Source organism: Lissotriton helveticus, chromosome 11 (genome assembly GCF_964261635.1).
Source record: "Lissotriton helveticus chromosome 11, aLisHel1.1, whole genome shotgun sequence".
NCBI lineage: Eukaryota > Metazoa > Chordata > Amphibia > Caudata > Salamandridae > Lissotriton > Lissotriton helveticus.
In genome coordinates this window covers 151,643,585-151,667,217 of record NC_136072.1, presented here as the reverse complement: position 1 = coordinate 151,667,217, position 23,633 = coordinate 151,643,585, and the positions used below count along the sequence as shown (strand labels likewise).

The following is a 23,633-nucleotide window of genomic DNA, read 5'->3' as shown; positions in this document are numbered from 1 at the left end:
TTACCAACAGTGGAGTTTAAGTCCAATCTTCTTACAGAATTTTTACATTCGCCTAGCTCTGTGGTGGAACCATTGCTTCCTTTTAATGAAGCCTTAACGGAGCCTATTATGGAGGTATGGAAAAAGCCACTGACTGCTCCGGCAGTATCCAAGAGTGTGGCGAGAAGGTACAGGGTTGCGCCTGAGGACCCTGCTTTTCTGACGTCTCATCCATCACCTGAGAGTCTAGTCATACAAGCAGCCTGTTCCAAAAAGACTGTGAGTGTGTTTCCTCAGGTGCCCGGTGATAAAGAGGCAAAGAAACAAGATCAGGTGGCTAAAAAGACCTTCTCCTCTGCGAGTATGGCGTTGAAGTCAACTAATGCCACTTGCCTTATGGGGAGGTATGTGCATGCCTATGCGTTCTTAAGATTCCTGATGACAGCAGGAAGGATTTTGAGGAGGTGTTATCAGACGCACAGGCAGCGGCTCGCCAAGTGATACAGAGTGGACTGGACACTGCAGACTCGGTGGCACGTATCATGGGCACTGCGGTTGCCACGAGGAGATCGGCTTGGCTGAAAACGTCAGACTTTTCAGCAGATGTTCAAGCAGCTTTGCTGGATCTGCCGTTCGATGGATCTGGTCTCTTTGGCAAAAAGGCTGATACAGCCTTGGAAAGATTTAAAGACAGTAGAGCAACTGCTAAATCTTTAGGGCTTCAAATCAGAGGTTCTTCAGCCAAAACGTTCAGAGGTTTTGGACGCTCTGCTTTTCGCAACTATTGGCAAGGTCAGCAGCAGCAGCAGCAGCAGCAGCAGAATCCCTTGTACAGATTTTATAGGGGAAAACAAAGAGCTAGGCCTTGAGGTCGTCAAGCCTCTTCCTCCTCTACCTCCTCCAACCCCCCAGCCTCAGAAAAGCAGCCCTAGATCCGCCATTCAGGATCATGTGGGTCCGGTGGGGGGTCGGCTTACCTACTTTGTACGGGATTGGGAATCGGTTACATCAGATCTTTGGGTTCTCAATCTCGTAGAAAATGGGTATGCCCTTCCCTTTCGGGAATTCCCTCCCAATTACCCTCCTTGCCAAGGTTTTTGCACGGAGGAACATCTGTTACTTCTACAGGAAGAAGTGCAGACTCTGTTGAGAAAGGGTGCGATAGAGGTGGTCCCAGAGCAGGAAAGGGGTCAGGGATGCTACTCCCGGTATTTTCTGATACCCAAAAAGGATGGCAGGCTTCATCCGATCCTGGATCTCAGGATCTTGAATCTCTATCAAAATCAAGAGAAATTCTAGATGCTCACCCTTGCACAGGTTCTTCAAGCGCTGCTGGAAGAAGACTGGATGGTGTCGCTCGACTTGCAGGATGCGTATTTCCACATTCCAATCCTGAAGTCTCACAGAAAGTATCTCCGTTTTACGGTGGGGTCGCAACACTATCAGTTTGCGGTCCTTCCTTTTGGAATTACTACTGCGCCTAGAGTCTTCACCAAGGTGATGGCGGTGGTGGCAGCACATCTCAGAAGGTCGGGGATTCCAGTATTCCCCTATTTGAACGACTGGCTGAACAAGGCAGAGTCTTCAGAGAAAGTGCTCCAGCATCTGCAGGAGACAACTCCGCTATTGTACCGGTTGGGTTGTTAGATAAATGTACCCAAGTCTCACCTGGTGCCCTCTCAGCGCAACCTGTTCATAGGTGCTGTACTGGACACGACTGTATGTCACGCATTCCCTCCACCTCAAAGGATTCGCGACATACAGGAAATGATTCCTTTATTCTACAATGGAGCGGTCGTTCCAGTCCTGAAGGTCCTTCGCCTGCTCGGTCTGATGGCTTCCTGCATTCTGTTGGTCAACCATGCACGCTGGCTCATGAGGGCACTCCAGTGGTGCCTCCGCAGGCAGTGGTATCAACACAACGGAGATCTCAGGGAGTCAGTGAGGATCTCCAGAGAAACTGCAGCGGATCTGTCTTGGTGGAGCGTGGAGGGCAATCTGCTCAAGGAAAGCCCTTCCATCTGCCTCCATCGGTTGCCACAGTGATAACGGATGTGTCCACTCTAGGGTGGGGTGCTCATCTGGGGGATCTGGAGGTCAAGGGTCTTTGGTCTCCAGAGGAAAGGTTGCTTCACATCAACCTTCTGGAATTACGGGCGATACGTTTGGCGCTCAAGGCCTTCCTCCCTTCCCTTCGCGGTCAGTCAGTTCGGGTCCTGACGGACAACACGACCACGATGTGGTATGTCAACAAGCAGGGAGGAGTGGGGTTGCAGTGTCTCTGCAGAGAGGCTCTGCGTCTCTGGTCCTGGGTTCAGGACCATCAGATTTGTCTGATGGCAAATCATCTGGCCGGAGTTCTGAACGTTCATGCAGACAGTCTCAGTCGGCAGTTCTCTGCCGACCACGAGTGGAGGCTTCATCCAGAGGTAGTTCGTCACGTCTTTCGGACGTGGGGAACTCCTCAGGTGGACCTGTTCGCCACTCGCGAGAATGCTCACTGCCCGTCATTCTGCAACCTCCAGTTTCCGATGCAGGCAGCCTTGGGGGATGCGTTTCAGTTGAGTTGGAACTCACAACTCCTTTACGCGTTTCCTCCCATACCCTTGATTCCTCGGGTTCTGAGGAAGATACGCCAAGACCGGGCCCAAGTTATTCTGATCGCCCCTGATTGGCCAAGAAGGGTGTTGTACACGGATCTTCTCCACCTCTCCTCTCGCATGCCGCTCCGTCTCCCATTCAGGGCAGATCTCTCTCAAATGGAGGGGCAGGTTCTACACTCCCACCTCCAGACATTACACCTTCATGCCTGGAGATTGAACAGGGCAACCTGAACTCCTTTTCTCTCCCACACGATGTGGTGGATGTCATATTATCAGCTATGCGTGACTCCACTAAATCCATTTATTCTTACAGATGGGCTAAATTTGTCTCTTGGTGTGGGGAGAAATCTGTTGACCCTTTGAAAGCCCACTTGTCTGATATACTACAGTTTGCTCTCTCCTTGGCGCAGCAAGGGTTTGCTGTTGCCACGGTCAAGGGCTATCTTTCTGCATTGTCGGCATTTCTCTGTTTGCCGGACCAGCCATCTCTTTTCAAATCTCCTGTGGTTTTAAGATTTCTGAAGGGCCTCACAAATAAGTTCCCTCCTACTCCCTTTATTGTTCCTCAGTGGGATTTAAATCGTGTATTAACCTACTTGTTGGTTTCTCCCTTCGAACCCTTACACAGGTGTCCCATGAGACTTTTGTCTTTTAAGCCAGTCTTCCTGGTTGCGATCACCTCGGCAAGGAGGGTAAGTGAGTTTCAAGCTCTTAGTTCCAAGCCCCCGTTCTTGACCATTCATGCTGATCGAATGGTTCTCAGGACCAGGGCTGCTTTTCTCCCTAAGGTGGTTTCTCCTTTCCATCTAGGACAATCTATTACCCTTCCTACCTTTTATCCTCCCCCTCACCCTTCCAAGGAGGAGGAGAGACTACACCGTCTGGACCCTAAGAGGGCGGTGAGCTTTTACATTGATAGGACTAGAGACTATCGAATGGATGACCAGCTCTTCATTGGTTTTGCTGGTTGCAAGAAAGGAAGAGCGGTGCACAAGCGCACTCTTTCAAGATGGATCATCCTCTGTATAAAGATCTGCTACTCTTTGGCTGGTAAGGAACCTCCAGAGGGTATTAGAGCCCACTCTACTAGAGCTAAGTCTGCAACATCTGCTCTTTCTAGAGGTGTGCCTGTTGAGGACATTTGTAGAGCGGCGACTTGGGCCTCCCTCCACACTTTCGCAAAGCATTATTGCTTGGACACTGAGGTGAGGAGGGACGGCCACTTTGCTTGCTCTGTCCTTCAGGATTTTCTGGTATAGGGGAGTGGACACCCTCCTCCGGGAGTGGGGACTGCTGTGGGACTCTATTCACAAGGTGAGGAATCCACTGGCAGATGTATCTATCAGAAGAACAAGTTACTTACCTTCGGTAACGCTTTTTCTGGTAGATACAATATCTGCCTGTGGATTCCTCACTGGCCCACCCGCCTCCCCGTTGTCCACTCTTCTATACCAGAGTTTTGCTGTAATGTATTTATTTTATTGTCAAGGAGTTGTTCAATTCAAATGTTTTATTGCATTTGCTTCACACTGTGTGTGTTACCTTGATATTTTTACTGTGTATATGTCTACTGTCATTGGTCCGTCCGTGTGCCTTGAAGGCACCGAAAAAAGGGCGGAACTGATGTCATCACGCCGGCGTGAGCCTATTGTAGTGTCGGTGACGTCAGCGGAGTCGCGTGCGATGCCGTGCCTCTATGACGTAGTCCACGTCGGCGCGAGGCTATAAAAGAATTTCCGGATGTTGCTGGCGTTACCGAAGGTAAGTAACTTGTTCTTCAGGTTTGCCCCGCTGGAGGAGTTTGAGCTCCATAAAAGAAGACTAAGGGGTCAAGCACGATTTCGTTTGGAAAGCATACTTGTGGAAAAGTAAATTTTGCCATGTTATATGTGCCTACGTGTTCCCCATCCTATGCTATATGTGCATGATTAGATATGCATGTATCCCCCTATGATCGATTAAAGACGCAATTACAGTTGTGTCCAACTCTAGTATGTCAGTTTCCAGTTCTCGTGAAAGCAACGAGTATTAGGCCTATGTTGCCATGTTTTACAGTGTATACGTTAATTCATTGAATTGTCCCCGTTTCTAGGCCTCAAAAGGGCCCGGACATCAGATTCAAGCTCCAGTCTCCTGAACCCACTCCGAGGAGTGATACAGCCCCCACCTGCATCCCTGACCCTTCACTTACTTCCGCGCAGCGCAGTGCCCGGCCTGGCTCTGCCTGCCTGTCTGCTAAGAGTATGTTATGCTTCTAGTTATCAGTCCAGCTTTCCTTCTTTGCATTCCTAAGCTACTGAACCGCATAAACAGTTTTAGCTATAGTCTAGTCTTTATGTCTCCATGTAAGAGAATTACTGTATAAATATTCATAGAAGATTCATAGCACACGCATTACACGAAGAATAAATGCATGCACCAGTCTTAGAGTCAAGTAGCCTCTGCCCTGATAGCTTTTAGTTTCTATCAACATGTACTCCAAACACCAGATACCAGATATGCCATAGGTACATGTCGTCTTGACCCTGCAGACTTTAGTCTCCTCTTCTAGTGCAGAAGTCATAGCCCCCAGTTCTTCCTAGTCACACGTCATAGCCCGTTTGCGTGCACCACTAGGTTAAAGGTCCCAGCTGCTCAGGTAGCCCCCTCCGTGTTTCCGCCTATTTTATGACACTTCTGTGACGTCTACATCACATGTCCATGTACACGCCTTCTTGTTACACCCATTTTGTTCTTATCTTTCGCGACTGCTACGAGTTACGCCTACTGCTACGCCTATTGTATGCAATGTAATGTAATGTATTATACTATATATATGCTGCACTGTCGATGAGGCATTGCAGCTGCCATCCATTCTATTTCCGTGCAGGCTATCCCGTTCCTGTCCCTTCCCTTATGCCTGATTAAAGCCTGTTAGACTCAGATACCTCGAATCCTGTCTCTTATTTATTGAGCTATCTGTTTTATTCAATGTATTCAAAAATAGTACCGGTAATTAATTATTTATTTACCACATAATGGCGCCCGAATAGGGACTTGCCCTTTCCCCACGCGCCGGCGAAGCCACGCAGGCCCCCTGACCCTCTGCAGCCGTGACGGAACCATACCGTGCACGTGCAGATATTTCTGCTTCAAGTATCCCTCAGGCCCACGGAGGAGACGGAGACTGCGGTCCAGCATCCAGACGAGGCGGTGAGGAATGCGGCGAGTCCCGACCAGAGCCCAAGCCGAGAGTACAAGGTCCGAGGTATCCGGAGGCCCACCTGTAACTGAAGTCCGAAGTTCGTAGTCCGACGTCGTAGCAGTCCAGTCCAGTCCGAGGCCTTCCAGTTTCTTGCTGCCCGGTGAGTACCGTTGCTGGGGTAGTATCTAGACAAGGTCAATTAATTTGTCTCTGGTCCGATGGGTTTGGGTACACAGATCCAGTCCGAAGTATTCACCTAGGTGGATACGGGTCCTGACGTGTCTCTTTATGGGACCGGTATGTTCTGTACTGTTTTTAGCAGTGCATCCAGTAATTCTAGTAAGTCTGTTCTCGAGAAGTCCGAGTATTATGTTTTAAATGTACCAGGTACTATTCTGTTCGAACTGTTATTAATGTTATTTAATGTGTTTTCAATGTCGTGGTATGAGTGATTTGTTTTGCTATTCATTACTGTGTTTATCGTGTATTGTATTGTGTTTGGATTCAAGTCTAGAATGCCTCTGTTTTCCAAGTTACGTCAGATAGGAACCCGGAAAGGGTTACTCGAAAAATCAGTTCCTGTCCCGCATAGGGACAGTCCAGGACATTTTATGTATCATAAGCATGGCTTAAGTGCCATATTGTATTTAGATTTATGGGTCGACTATACCAAGGATCTAGAAGAGAAATATAGATGGCCTGTATCAGGTACATGGGATGCCGAGTGCATCATGCGAGTAGAAGAGGCATTATGGAAAAAGAAAGCCCGACAGTCCCAGAAAGATGCCATCGAGTTATGGCGCAAAGAATCTCATAGAAGAACCGAAAAAGAAATCAGAAAAACAGAATTAAGTAGGGAATCCGCAGAAAAAGCCCAAGAAAGGGAACTTCTAGAAGAAGGTGAACGAGTTAGAGCAGAACAATCAGACAGACAGAGAAATGCTCTTATAAGGGGCATGTATCCTCTTCTTGCCGAGGGCTTGCCGAAGGCAACCCCGGAAGCATCCAGTAATTTTCCGCCACCATTAGTCCCGACTAAGCTACGTCATAAACCGACCGCAGCTGAAATTTTCCTTTCGTCCTATTTGGACGATACAGTCCCAGAATATGCAAATCCTGTTCCGCCTGCTCCTGTTAATAATGTAATCCCTGTCCCTCCAGCCACTGGTCCCGGGGACCAAGTTAATGTACCCCCGGCCCAGCCTACAGTAAATGCACCCGTTTTTACCAGTCACGTTACCAGCACCCGCACGTCCGGTATTACCTGACGACTCTAGCCCAGGAGGGGCGGCGGGAGGCGCTCCTACCACCCCGCCTCAAACGAAACGATTGACGCTGAGAGAAGCAGCGTTACAACGTACACCGAAAGTCTCTACTTACGCAGCCCTCAAGAAATACCTTACTGATTGCGTATATGATTCAGTACCAGGTGAAGATTACATGATACTGTATTCAGTACGTTTACGACGAGTTACCACCTTTTTGGTTACTCTGCCAGACATGAAGGACCATCTAGATAGAATATATCGTTTTATCCGTACAGGGGAGGATCCAGAAAGTATTCACGAAGCTATGGCACACAGAAAAGTCGAGACTCAACATCTGATTTTACAGTTTTTGATTAACTGTTTAATAAGAGAACAAGACTATCCTGAGAAAGATAAAGATAAGATGAAAGTCCTGACAAAGTGGAGTGATAATATAGCCGAGGGAAAACACAAGACACAGAATTGTATAGACGCTATGTACAGGAAAATCCGTAAGGAAATTCTAGACATACACGAAAAAGAGAAAGCAAGGAAAATAGCCGAGAAAGAGAATGACTCTTCAAGTGAAGAGGTAGACAGCGAGAATCCAGACAGAATAGCGTATGTAGGTAGAACTAGACTTTCCGACAGACATTCACGTCCAGATTACAAGAAAAGTTTTCCTCCTCCAGTGCCAGAACAATGTTCCCTTGAGCAAGTATTCCAAGCTACCGATAAAATTCTGAAATCACGAATAGGTTATAGTGAACTTAATACCATGCATGAACAAGAACTAGCCCGATCAGCAGTCCGATGGACTAGTGATTCTACCACGTTTCCAGATGAAATCGTGGCACAAATGTTCCTGAAACTGCCCCCAGCCGAGCAGCGTCTGGTGGGTATGTATATGATCCAGCACCTCATCACACTGTATGAGGTTCAGCATTCTGATCCAGGTCCTTTACATGATGTATTGAACGAGTTACTCCAGTACAGATGGAAAGGTCTAGGTACCGATTTAATTAATGTCATTCTAGAACAGCGCCACAAATACAGTACGTTCCTGACTCCACATTTTGTTCCCGTTCCACCCCCAGTAAGGAAGTCATTCTACATAGATAGACAGAATCCGTTACGAGAAGTACATCCAGTTAGGACAACGGGGGGTGCTCTAGAACGAGTATTTGTTTACACCCCCATCACGAAAATAGAACTCTTAGAAATGAAGAAGTTAATCCCCTGTCATGACAAAGATCCAGCAGGGTTCCACCGTGAACTAAAAGACATGCTCCGTATGGGAGAATACACGTATCCTGATATCATTAAAATGTTAAAGGTCTTGTTGCCTGCGGGCATATATGAAAAACTTAAAGAAAAAGAATGGGAGGTGGGAGAGAATAAGATAGATTGGTCCGCATTAGAAGCCGAAGATAATACACGAGTACCAGGTACCGGTCTTGGGGATAAAGCTAAGGCTTTGCCCGAACTGTTAATACAAGTCTTGCCAAGATTACTAGCCACGAAAAAGGAAGACTGGGATGCCATCTCAGCCTGTAAACAGAAACAAGATGAAGATACTAGTGATTTTTATTCTAGATTCGAGAAATGTTTCATTATTAATAGTGGTCTGAAAACAAGTAGTGAATCGTACCCTCATCTTTTTGTTACCAAACTAGTCGAGAATTCAAGTCCACCAGTTAAAAATCGAGTACTGAAAGTCGAGAGTTCTTGGCAAGCTAATACTCCGTCACAAATGCTCCAGATGCTCCAGTATCACCAGAACAGAATCAGGGAAGAGCAGGAACATGAAAGAAGACGTATGAAAGACACGAAAATGAAAGTACTAGTTGCACAGTCTGTTCCACAAGACAGTCAGAAGAGGGGTCTGAATCAAGCCAGTCATCCTACAGCTCCCGTTAAAGGGACATGCAATTATTGTAAACAGCCAGGTCATTTTATAAACGAATGTGCAGTTCTGAAACATAACATAGCTACTGGTAAGACTAAAGAGAGACCGCGTCCGCCTAGACAAGAACAAGTTTCACAGACTTCCCAGCCACCGCAGAACGCACAACAGTCAGTTACAGTACCGCAGCCTATCGCTGCAACACAGCACGTTACACAACAGATGTACCAGTATGCACAGTCGGAGTATCCAGATTATCAGCCGTATTCATGAAACAGCCTAGAGAGGGAGGTTGGCTTGCCTCTCATCGAGATTCCTGTAGATCAAGAGGGTCCCTATGTACATAGTCAAGTATTAGGGAAAGACAGAAAGTTTCTGATCGACACAGGGGCAAGTAGGACTACCATCAGTCATGACGAGGTTCCAGGGGCTCCACTCTCAGGCTCTAGAAATGTTTCCCTTGGATTTTCAGGAAAGCCTATTGTTAATGAAATATCGAAACCAGTTACTCTGGAAGTTGGTCCATTGTCCCGAACTACTGATTTGTTACTTACGAAGTCTTGTCCAGAAAATTTATTAGGCATTAAGACACTGAAAGAATTAGGAGCAGTCATTTGCTGCTCCCCAGAAGGGGTCCGCCTGTTCTTGCGAGATTTTAAAGGTCATTATGTATTACGTGATTTTGATCCAAGATTATTGAATGTACCACAGCATTTATGGGCGCAAGGTCCAACTGATGTAGGTTGTATGCACATTACACCCTATCGTGTCACTCTGAAAAAAGGTGTTGTATTACCACGAATCAGACAGTACAAATTGCCACCTGAGGCTGTAGCAGCCTTATCCAAAATTATTGACGAGCTTATTGTTCAAGGAGTGGTTGTAGAAACTGACTCCAATGTATGTAATTCTCCTATCATTCCAGTCTTGAAACGTACTGATCCAAATGCACCTCCAGTTTATCGATTGGTGATCGACCTTCGAGAACTTAATAAATGTATCATACCCCAGTACCCAGTAGTCCCTGATATTTCCTCACTCTTGACAGCCATTGATTCTGAAGCCACGTTCTTTACTGTAATTGATCTCAAGAACGCATTCTTTAGTGTCCCCATTCATCCAGACAGCCAGTTTCTTTTCGGATTCTGTTTAAATGAAAGAAGCTATAAATTCACACGAGCTCCTCAAGGTTTCACAGAAAGTCCTAGTATTTACAGTCAAGCACTTAAAAGACAACTAGACAATATTCACATGTGAACTAACACTGCCCTGCTCCAGTATGTCGATGACCTACTGATCACAGCCCGTTCTGAACGTGACTGCGAACGTGCGTCACTTACAGTTCTGTATTTTCTGGCCGAGATGGGGCACAAGGTGTCCCCTTCCAAATTGCAATTCTGTGTCCAGCAAGTGGTATACTTGGGACACTTACTGTCCAAGAGGGGTAGGCAGTTGACACCTGACCGTATCCAGTTAATAGCGCATCTTCCACAGCCCAAGACTCAGAAGGAGGTACGAGCTTTTATCGGCCTCACTTCTTACTGCAGACAATGGATTCCTCAGTATGCATATCTAGCCAAACCACTGATACAGTTAACGACACAGGAGGCAGCCGTATCGACTGTCCTCCCTTGGACCCAGGAACATACACTTGTTTTTAATGAGTTAAAGAAAGCTTTATGTAAAGCACCTGTTCTAGCAACACCAAACTACAGTAAGCCTTTTACACTTTTTGTTACTGAACGTGATGGTACTGCATTATCTGTTCTTACACAAGATCAAGCAGGACAATACAAGCCCTGTGCTTATTTTTCTAGCACATTAGATCCAGTGGCCCAGGCTTTGCCTGCGTGCCTCAAGTCAGTTGCAGCCACAGCTCTAGCTATCAGACAGAGTGATTCCATAGTGTTAGGACATTCCCTGACAGTACAAGTTCCACACTCCGTGGAAGTTCTTTTAAACCGAACTCAGACTCAGCACTTGACAATTGCACGTTTAACAGGTTATGAATTGACATTGTTTCAGCCACACATAGAAATCAGACGCTGCAACATTTTAAATCCAGCTACACTGTTACCCTCAGTTACTTCAAGTCCTGCCACACATGACTGTGTGGAAGTTGTTAACACCATGACAAAGCCAAGACAAGACTTGACAGATATTGCATTACCAGATCCCGACCTGACACTTTATGTGGATGGTTCATGTATGAGAACAAGTACAGGAGAACTAGTAGCCGCGTATGCAGTGACTACTGAAACCGAAGTTATAGAAACACACCGTATTGATACCCTGTCCGCTCAAGCAGCAGAGCTAGTTGCTCTGACCCAAGCCTGTATACGTGCAAAGAACCTGAAAGTTAACATATACACAGATTCACGGTATGCATTCGGAGTCGTACACGACTTTGGAGTGCTCTGGCAAGAGAGAGGTTTCATGACTTCTCATGGAACCAAGATTCAGCATGGTCTCCTCATTCAAGCTCTGTTAGATGCAATACATTTACCGACAGCTATCGCCATTATGAAGTGCAAAGCACATACGAAAGTTACTGACATCATTTCCCAGGGTAACGACCTGGCAGATCGTACAGCCAAGCTTACAGCTCAGACTCCAGACATTCCAGTTAACAAGACACCGACACACATTCCAGAACAGACTACTTGTATGACAGTTAAGGACCCTACACAAGATGTACTAGATATCCAGTCACATGCTACCTCTGATGAAATCAAGAAATGGTCCGAACAAGGAGGGGTCCAGACAGATCAAGGATGGTTGACGAAGGGAAAAGCCACATGGTTTCTCCCCGACTCAATAGTTCAAGTCATTATTAATACCGCACATAGTCCAGTACACCTAGGAGAAAAGGCCATGTTAGACAGTATCCAGAACATTTGGTTCAACAAGCATTTACGAGCAGCCGCCAAACAGAAAGTACGTACCTGTATGATCTGTTGTCAGTTCAACCCAGGTAAAAGTGTCCCGGTGGAACAAGGTGGATTCCAACCTCCCGACCACCCTTTTGAAGTCCTCCAGATGGATTATATTCAGATGGAGCGATGTCGAGGTTTCAAGTATGTCCTCGTAGTCGTATGCGCTTTGTCCAGATGGACAGAAGCATATCCAGTTCCAGATTACACTGCCACGACCACTGCCAGGCAGTTGGTTCGTGAGTATTTTCCCCGCTATGGTTTACCTAGGGTCGTGTATTCCGATAACGGCCAGCCATTCTCATCCGAGCTCATGAAACAAGTTTCCCTTCTGTTAGGGTACCAGTGGAAGTTCCACTGTGTACGGCACCCCGAAGCAGCTGGTCTAGTTGAGAGACATAATCAGACATTGAAAATCCGCATTATAAAAGTATGCGCAGAGAAAGGTGTAGATTGGTTGGTAGCACCGCCAGTTGCCCTTTTTTATATGAGAATGGTTGCACACTCCAGATCAGGTCTATCTCCCTACGAGATAGTATTTGGCCGCCCCCCTAACATGTGGGGTACACCTATGCCCCGAAAGATTACAGACGTTTCCAGTAATATGCTGACAGATTACCTAGCTTCCTTGATGTCTGCCCTACACTCTTGTCGTTCACAGGTTGCCGCTGCTTTTCCAGACAACACCGAAGTGAAACCGCACGAAGTCATACCAGGCGACTTCGTTCTCGTGAGAAATTTTGATCGTTCAAGTCCGCTGGAGCCCCGCTGGAAGGAGCCCAAGTTGGTGTTATTAACAACAAGGACCGCAGTCAAGCTCGAAGGACGCAAGGGCTGGGTACATACCAGCCACATCAAGAAATTCCATGGATTACGGCCAAAGACATTTATCAAAGATTGCCCCGTTCTTAAGGACTGCCCAGACACAGACTCTAAACTTCTCCTGTTAGAGAAAACTCCGCAGCAGGAGTATAAAGCCAAGTTGAGGTCTAGCAAGTCAGACAGTTTAATTGTTTAAGTCCCTCTCGGGTGAAGCGGTTAGACAGGTTCCTGACATGTATGAGATAGACCCACCTAGTGAGAGAGTTAGTCAAAACTCTAAGAGAATACGCTATCAAAAGAATATTTGCAGTAGATGCATCGTTTCTCTGTTATTTTTTATGTGTCTGAGTCTTATGGTTACCTGCATAAGTTATGCTTTTCATTTGTTTTCCTATTTCACATGTACATATGTTTCCTAATGTTACAGTAGAGCACACATTTAGTGACCTGCCTCCTCACGAGTTATCCTATCGTCTTGCTATGCGTAATAACACTTTTATCCGAATGTTGCATTATTCACACCAGACCAGCAATGCCACTAATTGTTGGGTGTGTGGTCGACTCCCCCCTTTCCAGACACCGAAGGGAGTTCTGGCACTCTTTCCCTATCCGTTTTCACATAATGGTTCGTGTGGAGCATGGTCCACGTTAACGTCTTCCTCAACTGATATGTCCCTTCTGAATCGAACATGTTTCCCAGACAAGCAAGGTCTTTCCCATAGAACAGGGTTAGATCTAGAAAACGAAGTATCTGGCATATGCATCAACGTTCGTAAATACCAGTCGGTAATACCGAAAAATAACGAATCGCTAATATGAACATGCAAACCGCGATGCATCAAAGTAATCGGTAAAAATTACCGAGTCGGTAATAATCGCTAATAAAGAACGAGTAAACGCCAGCGCGAGTAACAAAAACCGTATTCGGAAATACCGAGTCGGTATTACCGGATCCGGTAATAGCGGATTCGGTAATACCGAAAACGGGAAAATAACGCGACGCTTCGGAAGCAGGCTGATGACATCACAACCAGGAAGTAGGACACCCACGCTGCATTCAGTGTCCGGAGTTGCACAGAGGAGGAGGCAGAGCTCAGGAGCTGAGGTCCCACACTGAACCAGAAGCAAGCAGGAAAAAGGTAGCAGGACAAGATGGAGAAGGAGGCCCCCCAGCATGGAAAGGACACACCCCGAAAGCGAAAACGAAAGTTTTCAGATAAGGAGCTGGAAATCCTCATACAGAGTGTGAGCAGCAACCATGATCGCATATTTGGCAAGTTGTCGCTTAAGGTGCCAGAGGCAGAAAAAAGGAAGATGTGGCTGCGCATCATGGACAAGGTGAATGCCTGCGGAGTCACCCACCGCAGCATCGACGACCTAAAAAAACGATGGTACGACCTGCGTAAGAGGGCCAAGGAGAAGATTGCGCAGAGGGTCAGGGATGCTGCTGGCACAGGAGGGGGACCATCAAACGTGACGCCTAACACTGACCTGGAGGATCTAGTGGAGGCCACCATAGAACGTGAAGCTGTTGTGGGGGTCACAAGTCTGGACACCTCAGGTGCTGCGGAAGGAGGACAAGGTAAGAGGCATGCCAGCGTAACGATGCAGCGTGTACGTAGTCCCTGCCCACTCCCCCATGCCAGACCCAGTGCACATGTAGCGTTGCCCTACACACACACCCTCACCACTGTGTTGCACCATGGGAGATGTAGTCAATACATGAATGGGTGCATGCCTGAGCCCAGAGATGAATACAGCTGCCAAGGGTCAAATGTCAGTCAACAAAAGTAATTTATTGTGAGATGCCACAGCTATTGTCACATACCATACCATGATATTAACTATGCACTGTTTCACACACAGATGCATCCCCCATCGATTCAGACGACAGTGGCCACCTTGTCATCTCAGAGACGCCAGTGTTGTCAGAAGCGGAGTGCTCAGAGGGAGCTGAAGTCATGTCCTCCCCTTCACCACCACGCCGGACAACACCTCCACCGTCCTCCCGGCCAAAGCAACCACCACCGCCACCGTCCTCCCGGCCGAAGCAACCACCACCGCCACCGTCCTCCCGGCCGAAGCAACCACCACCGCCACCGTCCTCCCGGCCGAGGCAACCACCACCACCACCACCACCACCACCATCCTCCCAGTCCAAGACACCACCACCACCACCCTCGCGGACCAAGACACCACCACCACCAGTGCTGCCCACTCCGCAGAGCCACAGAGCAGATGTTGCCGCCCTGTCCGTGATGGAGTCAGATCAATCTTCATCACACCCAAATGTTCCACGCCAGGCTGTCGTCACTCCAACCAGCCACACTGCAGGCCGACAGCGCATCAGGCAGAGGGTTGTGTCCCCGGGTCGGGCTGCTGCAAGACCGGTCGATCTGTCCGGAGGGTACGGAGTAGTGGAGGCCCGGATGCTGCGTGTCCAGCGCCTGCAGGGGAGACACATGGGTGCCATGAAACTCAGCATGACACAACTATGCAACAAACTAGGCAACATGACTGCCGCAGTGCGTGAGCACACCACTGCCGTATCTGCGGGCAACAAAGACATCAAGCTGTGCCTGCAAGAACTGACACGTGCCATACTCGCAGGCCAAAGGAGTGAGCGCCGGCGTCACAGGCAGGTCATGCTGGCAGTGAATACCACAAACAAGGCCATCAATAAGCTGTGCAACAGCACGGCTGTGCTGTCACGCAGGTCCGTGTCCCTGCAAGTGGATCTAGGTCATTTTTGTGGGGATGTGGCAAAGGCCCTTGAGAGGGTGACCACTGCAGTGGAGCAACTGCAGCCAGGGTCAGCCAGTGTCAGCAGTCTGGGGGCGGAAGAGGGGAGTGAGGCAGCCTCCAGTGTCAGCAGCGTCTCCCTGCCGGACACCAGCGTGAGGAGGCGCAGTGGCCGCAGTGCAACTGCCACTGACTCCCATCGTGTACAACCCGAGGAGTCACAGGACAAGAGACTGGGGGTACGCGGCAAACGGAAGTAAACATGTGGCATAGTCACACTGTCCTTGGTGAGGTAACCATGGACAGACCAAAGTGCCTCACGCGCCACCTGTTCTGAGAAGGGACATTGCTAGTTTTTTTCGCTGCGGCAGCAGCTTGTTTGTGTTACGTTTTTCTGCACCAGTCAGGTGTCCATGCCCATTAAACCCTTGCAAAACTGTTCCTGTTGTCAAGTCACTCTCTTACCTGTCTCAGAAATGATTCCGTGTGATGTATGCCCGTCTCCTTTGCCCTTCAGCTGTGTTGGGCACATGTGCCTGTTGGTGTTGTGGGGGGGGTTGCTGGGCACGCAGTTCTTCCTCTCCCTCCACCTCTATGTGTATCCCCCTGCGCGTGGCGATGTTGTGCAGGATGGCACACACAGCAATTATCTGGCAGCAGGTCACTGGGTCGTACTGCAAAGCACCTCCAGTCTTGTGCAGTATTCGGAAGCGGCTCTTCAGGATGCCGAATGTTCGCTCAACCACATTCCTAGTACTGATGTGTGCCCTGTTGTAGCGCTGCTCTTGCGGGGTAGCTGGGTTGAGATAGGGCGTGAGGAGATATTCACGCAATGCGTATGCGCTGTCACCTGCAGGATGGGGAGAGAATGGTAATCAGCATTAATGGAATTATACATGTGGGGAAGGAGTGGATGGGGAGTACGATGATGCAGCTATATGTACCTAGTAGGTGTCCCTCTCCGAATTCTCCGTTGATCAGGCGCCTGTGGAGGCCACAGTGACGGAAAATGTAGGCGTCATGTGTGCTCCCGGGAAATTGGGCTACAATGTCGGTAATGATCAACTTGGCATTGCACACCACCTGAACATTTATTGAATGATACGATTTCCGGTTGCGGTAAATGTATTCGGTGGCTGATGGAGGACAGATGGGGACATGCGTGCAGTCGACACACCCGATGACATGGGGGAATTGTGCCACCTGGTAGAATTCCCGTTTGGTGCGGGTTAGCTGCTGGGGGGTTCTGGGGAAGGTGATGTGGCGATTGAGAAATGTCAGCATGGCCTCTAGGAACCGGTGGAAAAAGCGTGATAAGGCACTTTGCGACACGCCTCCTGTCTCAGCTATTACCCCCTGGAAGCTTCCAGATGCAAGCAGGTGCAGGCAGCATAGCACCTGCACATGGGCAGGTATGGCGTTGGTCCGACGGGTCTCGTGCTGCAGTAAGGGTGTCAGGTCTGCTATTAGGTGCATTATCATGGCACGGTTCAGTCTGTACTTGGCGTACACCTGTTCCTCGGTCTGCCCCAGCAAAGTGATGCGAACCCTGAAGATCCTGTCCTGTATCATCCTCCTGCGCTGGGCCTGGGCGTTGATCCTCCACCTCCTAGCAAGCACGTACAGGGCAGCCATTTTGGTGTACATGTGGGGTTTCCCAGGGCATTTATGAAGGGTAACTGATTGTCAGCACCTGCTGATGGGGTTTTATTTTTTTTTTCTGTCCTTCTGTTAACTTTACCTCCTGATTGTGATTCCCCTTATTTTGCTCATGCTAAATAGCGATTTTGGGGATTTCCGGTATTAGCGACTGTTCATGCATACCATTTCCATTCGTTATTGCCTAATCGGTATTTCCGAACTATTGCTTTGTGGTTCGGTATTTCCGAATGTCTGTTTAACGAATCGGTAATTTACCGCGGGGCCATTTAGCGGTTCTTTATTTTTTTCCGATTTTCGGTTTGATGCATTGCAATTTATGGTTTTGCGTTCGGTATCGGCCTGTTTTTCCGAATCGCTGTTTTACCGGGAGGTATTTCCGTTGATGCATATGCCTGATATGATTTAGGTAATTATTCCTCGAATTTCATGGTTCTGAATGTTCAGTCCGATACTACTCCAGATTTACCTGCTATTTCAGTACTACCAGTCAAAGGCGAATTATGTGTCAGAAAGAATGGTTCCGCACATGTAGGACATAGTGATTGTACTACTATTGTCGAGTATAGTGACAGTGGGAAATCTATTTTCAAAGCCTCACGTCATTCTTATTTTGTGTGTGGTCAGACCGCATATATACGTCTGCCCCTCGATTGGGATGGAACATGTTATATTGCCTTCCTACTGCCACCAGTTTTTCTAGCCCCATCTGATTATCACAGAGACACACATCTAGTACACGTTAGACATAGAAGGGAGACTGAGTCCCCAATTGTCGATCAAACTGAAACTGCTCTAGAACAATATCAAGACTTTAATAAAGGTTTCTTTTTCTTCATAGGTCCTGTCCAGAATAGTAAGTTAATACGTAGGTTAACCAGAACCCTTGAAGCAGTAGTGAATGAGACTACTTCCGCTCTAGGTAATTTAACCGAAGAGCAATCTGCCATTAGATTTGTCGTGCTCCAAAATCGTCTCGTCCTTGACGTCATACTGGCCGATAGGGGAGGAGCTTGTAGAGTCATCGGATCTAGTTGCTGCATTTTCATTCCTAATAACGCACCGTCTGTATATTCAGCTATAACCAGACTTCATAAAATTGCCCATCAGTTACACCAAGATCCAGGCACCTGGACATGGTCCGGTTGGCTCTGGAGTATCATATCTGCCTGGGGATGGAAGGTATTGTCATTTATAGGTATAGCAGTAATGATCATATTCAGTTGCTGCCTCTGTTTACATTGTGGCCCTGCGATTTGCGGCTTGTGTGCTACATCCTGTATTCCTAGTCCTAAGTCCCGTTCCAAGATAATTCGAGGCGAGCAAATGATGCTATATGAACAGATAGATGGTATCATGAATATTGATGTTTCCTGATGGAAACGTAGGGCACAAGGAGGGAATGTGGAAAAGTAAATTTTGCCATGTTATATGTGCCTACGTGTTCCCCATCCTATGCTATATGTGCATGATTAGATATGCATGTATCCCCCTATGATCGATTAAAGACGCAATTTCAGTTGTGTCCAACTCTAGTATGTCAGTTTCCAGTTCTCGTGAAAGCAACGAGTATTAGGCCTATGTTGCCATGTTTTACAGTGTATACGTTAATTCATTGAATTGTCCCCGTTTCTAGGCCTCAAAAGGGCCCGGACATCAGATTCAAGCTCCAGTCTCCTGAACCCAGTCCGAGGAGTGATACAGCCCCTACCTGCATCCCTGACCCTTCACTTACTTCCGCGCAGCGCAGTGCCCGGCCTGGCTCTGCCTGCCTGTCTGCCAAGAGTATGTTATGCTTCTAGTTATCAGTCCAGCTTTCCTTCTTTGCATTCCTAAGCTACTGAACCGCATAAACAGTTTCAGCTATAGTCTAGTCTTTATGTCTCCATGTAAGAGAATTACTGTATAAATATTCATAGAAGATTCATAGCACACGCATTACACGAAGAATAAATGCATGCACCAGTCTTAGAGTCAAGTAGCCTCTGCCCTGATAGCTTTTAGTTTCTATCAACATGTACTCCAAACACCAGATACCAGATATGCCATAGGTACATGTCGTCTTGACCCTGCAGACTTTAGTCTCCTCTTCTAGTGCAGAAGTCATAGCCCCCAGTTCTTCCTAGTCACACGTCATAGCCCGTTTGCGCGCACCACTAGGTTAAAGGTCCCAGCTGCTCAGGTAGCCCCCTCCGTGTTTCCGCCTATTTTATGACACTTCTGTGACGTCTACATCACATGTCCATGTACACGCCTTCTTGTTACACCCATTTTGTTCTTATCTTTCGCGACTGCTACGAGTTACGCCTACTGCTACGCCTATTGTATGCAATGTAATGTAATGTATTATACTATATATATGCTGCACTGTCGATGAGGCATTGCAGCTGCCATCCATTCTATTTCCGTGCAGGCTATCCCGTTCCTGTCCCTTCCCTTATGCCTGATTAAAGCCTGTTAGACTCAGATACCTCGAATCCTGTCTCTTATTTATTGAGCTATCTGTTTTATTCAATGTATTCAAAAATAGTACCGGTAATTAATTATTTATTTACCACACGCCGGCGTGAGCCTATTGTAGTGTCGGTGACGTCAGCGGAGTCGCGTGCGATGCCGTGCCTCTATGACGTAGTCTCCGTCGGCGCGAGGCTATAAAAGAATTTCCGGATGTTGCTGGCGTTACCGAAGGTAAGTAACTTGTTCTTCAGGTTTGCCCCGCTGGAGGAGTTTGAGCTCCATAAAAGAAGACTAAGGGGTCAAGCACGATTTCGTTTGGAAAGCATACTGACCGACTCGGTCTCGGAATGGTTTCCGACCAAATTGGATTCTGGGAGTCCGACCGACCATTTACGATTATTCCGGATACCATTCGGTCAGACTCCCATTGACTTCAATGGGAGCCTGTGTTCCGACCGAATATACAGGCTCTCATTGAAGAAAGGAGTGGCTGGGAAAAATCGTGCACCATGTGGCGGGCACCCCATAGTGCCTTCAACACTGTGCATGGTTGCAAAGATGGGACCTTGGGTGCCCCCATGGGCTCTGAGTGAAGGGGGGCCTGCTACGGGCTTCCAAAGTCAGATTCCGACAGCCAATTGGTGTCATAACAACCGATTCAGAAAGGCTGTCTGAATCTGAAATCATGATCACTCGTTTGAAAACACGTCCGTTGACCTGTACGAGTCTGCTCAGAATGCCTCGTTTCCACCAAATGCCATACGAAACCCATTTAGAAAGTCTGAATGCTTTCCGAACATTGTAATCGGTTGTTCGAAATGCTTTCCAAATCGGGCGCAAAGACAGATTCCGAATCAGTTTCGGCAGACGCGAATCTGATGTGGAGTCTTTCCGAATGACATCGCAATAGGCCCCTACGTCAGAAGAATTTTTTTTTGACCGGGACAAACCCACTTAATATATCCAACCCGCTCTCCATCACTTAGACGCTCCTATTTCCTTGTCTATTGCTTCCATAATTTTCGCTTAGTGCTTTTTTGTACTATTTTCACTTAAATCTTTAAGAACTCCCATCTCCGGCTTCCCTCATTGTGTTTTTGTTGTTTTGATGTCTTCCTTAATGCTAAAATGCACTGTCTTTGTCTAATTTAGTTTGCAATTCTCATTGTTTGGTGTTTTGACTTTATTAGTCTATAATGTTTGGACTTTGCATAAATAATTTATACATTGCCCTAAGTTCAGGCTGTTTGCTCTGTGCCATAGCTACCAGGGGTTAGAGCTCAGGTTAACTTAGTGACATTAGGGTTCATTCAGACAAGTTAGTGTTGTTATTCCTTGGGCTAATTGACTGCCCACTCCAAATAATAAACCATTTTATTGCAATTGCTTTGTGAAGGGGATGACTGCATTACTTAACTCAGACTGTTGATTCATGTGTGGAGCACATATGTTACCACCAAACTGATCTTCCATTCTACTCCTCTCTAAATTCAGCTGTCTGCCATTTAACTGCTGTTGTTTGCAGAACGCTTGTGAATCTTATCTAGGTGTTTAATTGATTCTTATACTCGGTTTGTTTGTATGTTCTCCATCACTGTTACTAAATAATACATATAATGATTGCAGCATTAGGAAAACAGTCCTAATTTAAATAATGCGACACCTTGAAGCAATTTATGTTTATCCATTGCAACAGGTACTTCAATTCATAACATTTAAAGTAAATTCAAGCAAATCTGAGATCAGGTCACAATTTTGTCTAGCTTTGAGTTCATGCAGTGCCACAAAATTTTGAAATATTGCACGTTACATGACTGGATATATATACACATTTTTGTTTTGTTCCATTGACCACAGAAGCCTCAGAAAATTAGGAAGTTTGAAAGTAAATTTGCATCAGTATTAGTACTTCTATAAATGGGTGCTGATTTGTTATTTTTAGCAATTCTCAAACATTCCCACTACTATGCCTGGAAAACTGAAGGATGGTCAGGATTCCAGGCATATTACTGGAAAAGTCATGTCACCCGTTTCTTGTGGTACCATTTCCTCAATGTGAAATTGTACACAATGTTTAATTCCGCATTAGGGAAATGCAGTCTGATGTGCAATTGTGCATTTTTCTTTTAGGTTGAAGCCTACCAGAAAACACATCTGTCAGGTTGCAAAGACATATTGGATAGATGCTGAAAGCTTCCCTAGCAATGCATTCTGCCCATTTCTTACCTTTGGCGTTGTGTTTTTTAACTTACATTTGCTTGCTTTCTATTTGCTGGCTTTATTAGTTTTGGGCTGACCAGCATGCCTTTGTCTCTCCAGTATAGCATAGTCTTTTTACCACTTCTGTGACTTACTCCTTGTATTCTTACATGAGTGTTCACTTTCTGGGAACTCTTTTTTTCTTTTTCATGAGGCAGTCCAGGAGAGATGTTTTCAGTTATCTCCCTTTTATGCTAGTTCAAGGCAGTAAACATGCCATGTTTCTTTGAAAAAATGTCCTGCCTCCTATCTTTCTTCTTAACTGAATCTACTTATCTCAGTCACCACCCTAGGTGCTGGAAGTGGGCGATGGGGGCAGGCTGAAGCAAAATACGATGCTGGAGTTCATAAGCGAATGAGCAATAAACAGGCTTTTACATTTTGTTTTTATTTTGTCACATTTGTTGTGCATTGAAAGACAGAGGTCAAATGCTAGGCTCTTTCTTCCCAGGGAGCTTTGTGTTTAATTTTCTTTCTTTGACTGCAAAGTGGGAGGATTTATGTGACAATCTTACTAGGTACTGGGGGCTGAAGGAATTGCTGTTTTGGTCTAGTACACAACAAAGTGTAAATGCCTGTAAATGAACGGTAGAAATATTTCAGAATTAGGGAAGAACAAGAAAGCACATATTTTGTAATTCGAAGTGTTGTGAATAAAATATTTTAATACAATCATAACAACTCAATACACTAGGTGATGCCGATTTCCATACATTATTGTTTGTACGCTGTAAAGTTTTTTCAGTATAACTGTAACTGTTCAGATGTAATGGTAATTCCAATTAAAAATGTGTTGTCTGTTATGGCAGTGTGCTACCACACCATGCATACTCCATTCTTTGCCACTCCACTCTACTCCAATCAATGTCGCTCCACTCCACTCTATGATACTCCACTTTATGCCACTCCACCCCAAAATACATTACCCCACTCTATGCCACTCTTCGCCACTCCACACTGACACTCTACTTCACTCTAGTTAGCTCCACTCTACAACACTATACTCCATGCTACTCTACCCTACTCTTCCCAGTCCACTTTACGACACTCCATTCTATGACACTCTACTCCATGACACTCCACTCTACGGCACACTACTTCACTCTGCTCAACTCCACTCCAAGACACTTTACTCCACTCTGACGCGCTATTCAACTCTACTCTATGCTACCCTATACCACTCTATGCCACTCCATTCGACTCCGAGCCACTCTGTGCCACCCTACTCTATGTCAGTCCAGTCTGTGGCATGCTACACTACACTACTCCACTGCACTCTATGCCACTCCACTCACCTCTATGCCACTCTGCACTACTCTACTCTATGCCACTCATCTCTAAGTCACCCCTCTCTACGGCACTCTACTCTTCTATATGCCACTTTACTCAATGACACTTCACGCCACTTTACTCCATGACACGTTACTCCAAGACACTTTACTCCACGTCACTTTACTCTCTGAAACTTTACTCCATTTCACTCTACTCTACTCTACTCTACTCCACAACACTCTTCTAGACTCTATGTTATTCCACTCCACAACACTCTTCTAGACTCTATGCCATTCCACTCCACAACACTTGACTGCACGACACACAACACCACTCTACTGTATGCTGAACAGCAGCCATGCTGGTGTACAACATGTCTGAAACTCATTGACCATGCCAATAGCTCTCGCATAGGCGCAACCTGTTCGCTCTGACAACTCTTGTTTATTTTCTTATTTCCTTTGCAGGGGAAGCATTTTTTACCGTGGAGAAACTCCTTCACTTTCAGTCCCAAGTATGATGGCGATCAATTCAGTTTCCCACCTTGGAAAGGGAGTTACTCCACTGGTC

The 23,633-nt window shown here is 46.7% G+C and overlaps 1 protein-coding gene across 2 annotated transcripts in view; it reads left to right on the top strand.

The window, feature by feature from the left end:
• ZBBX (zinc finger B-box domain containing) overlaps positions 1–23,633 on the top strand; it is a 509,107-nt gene that overhangs the window by 46,339 nt on the left and 439,135 nt on the right. The window lies entirely within an intron of this gene.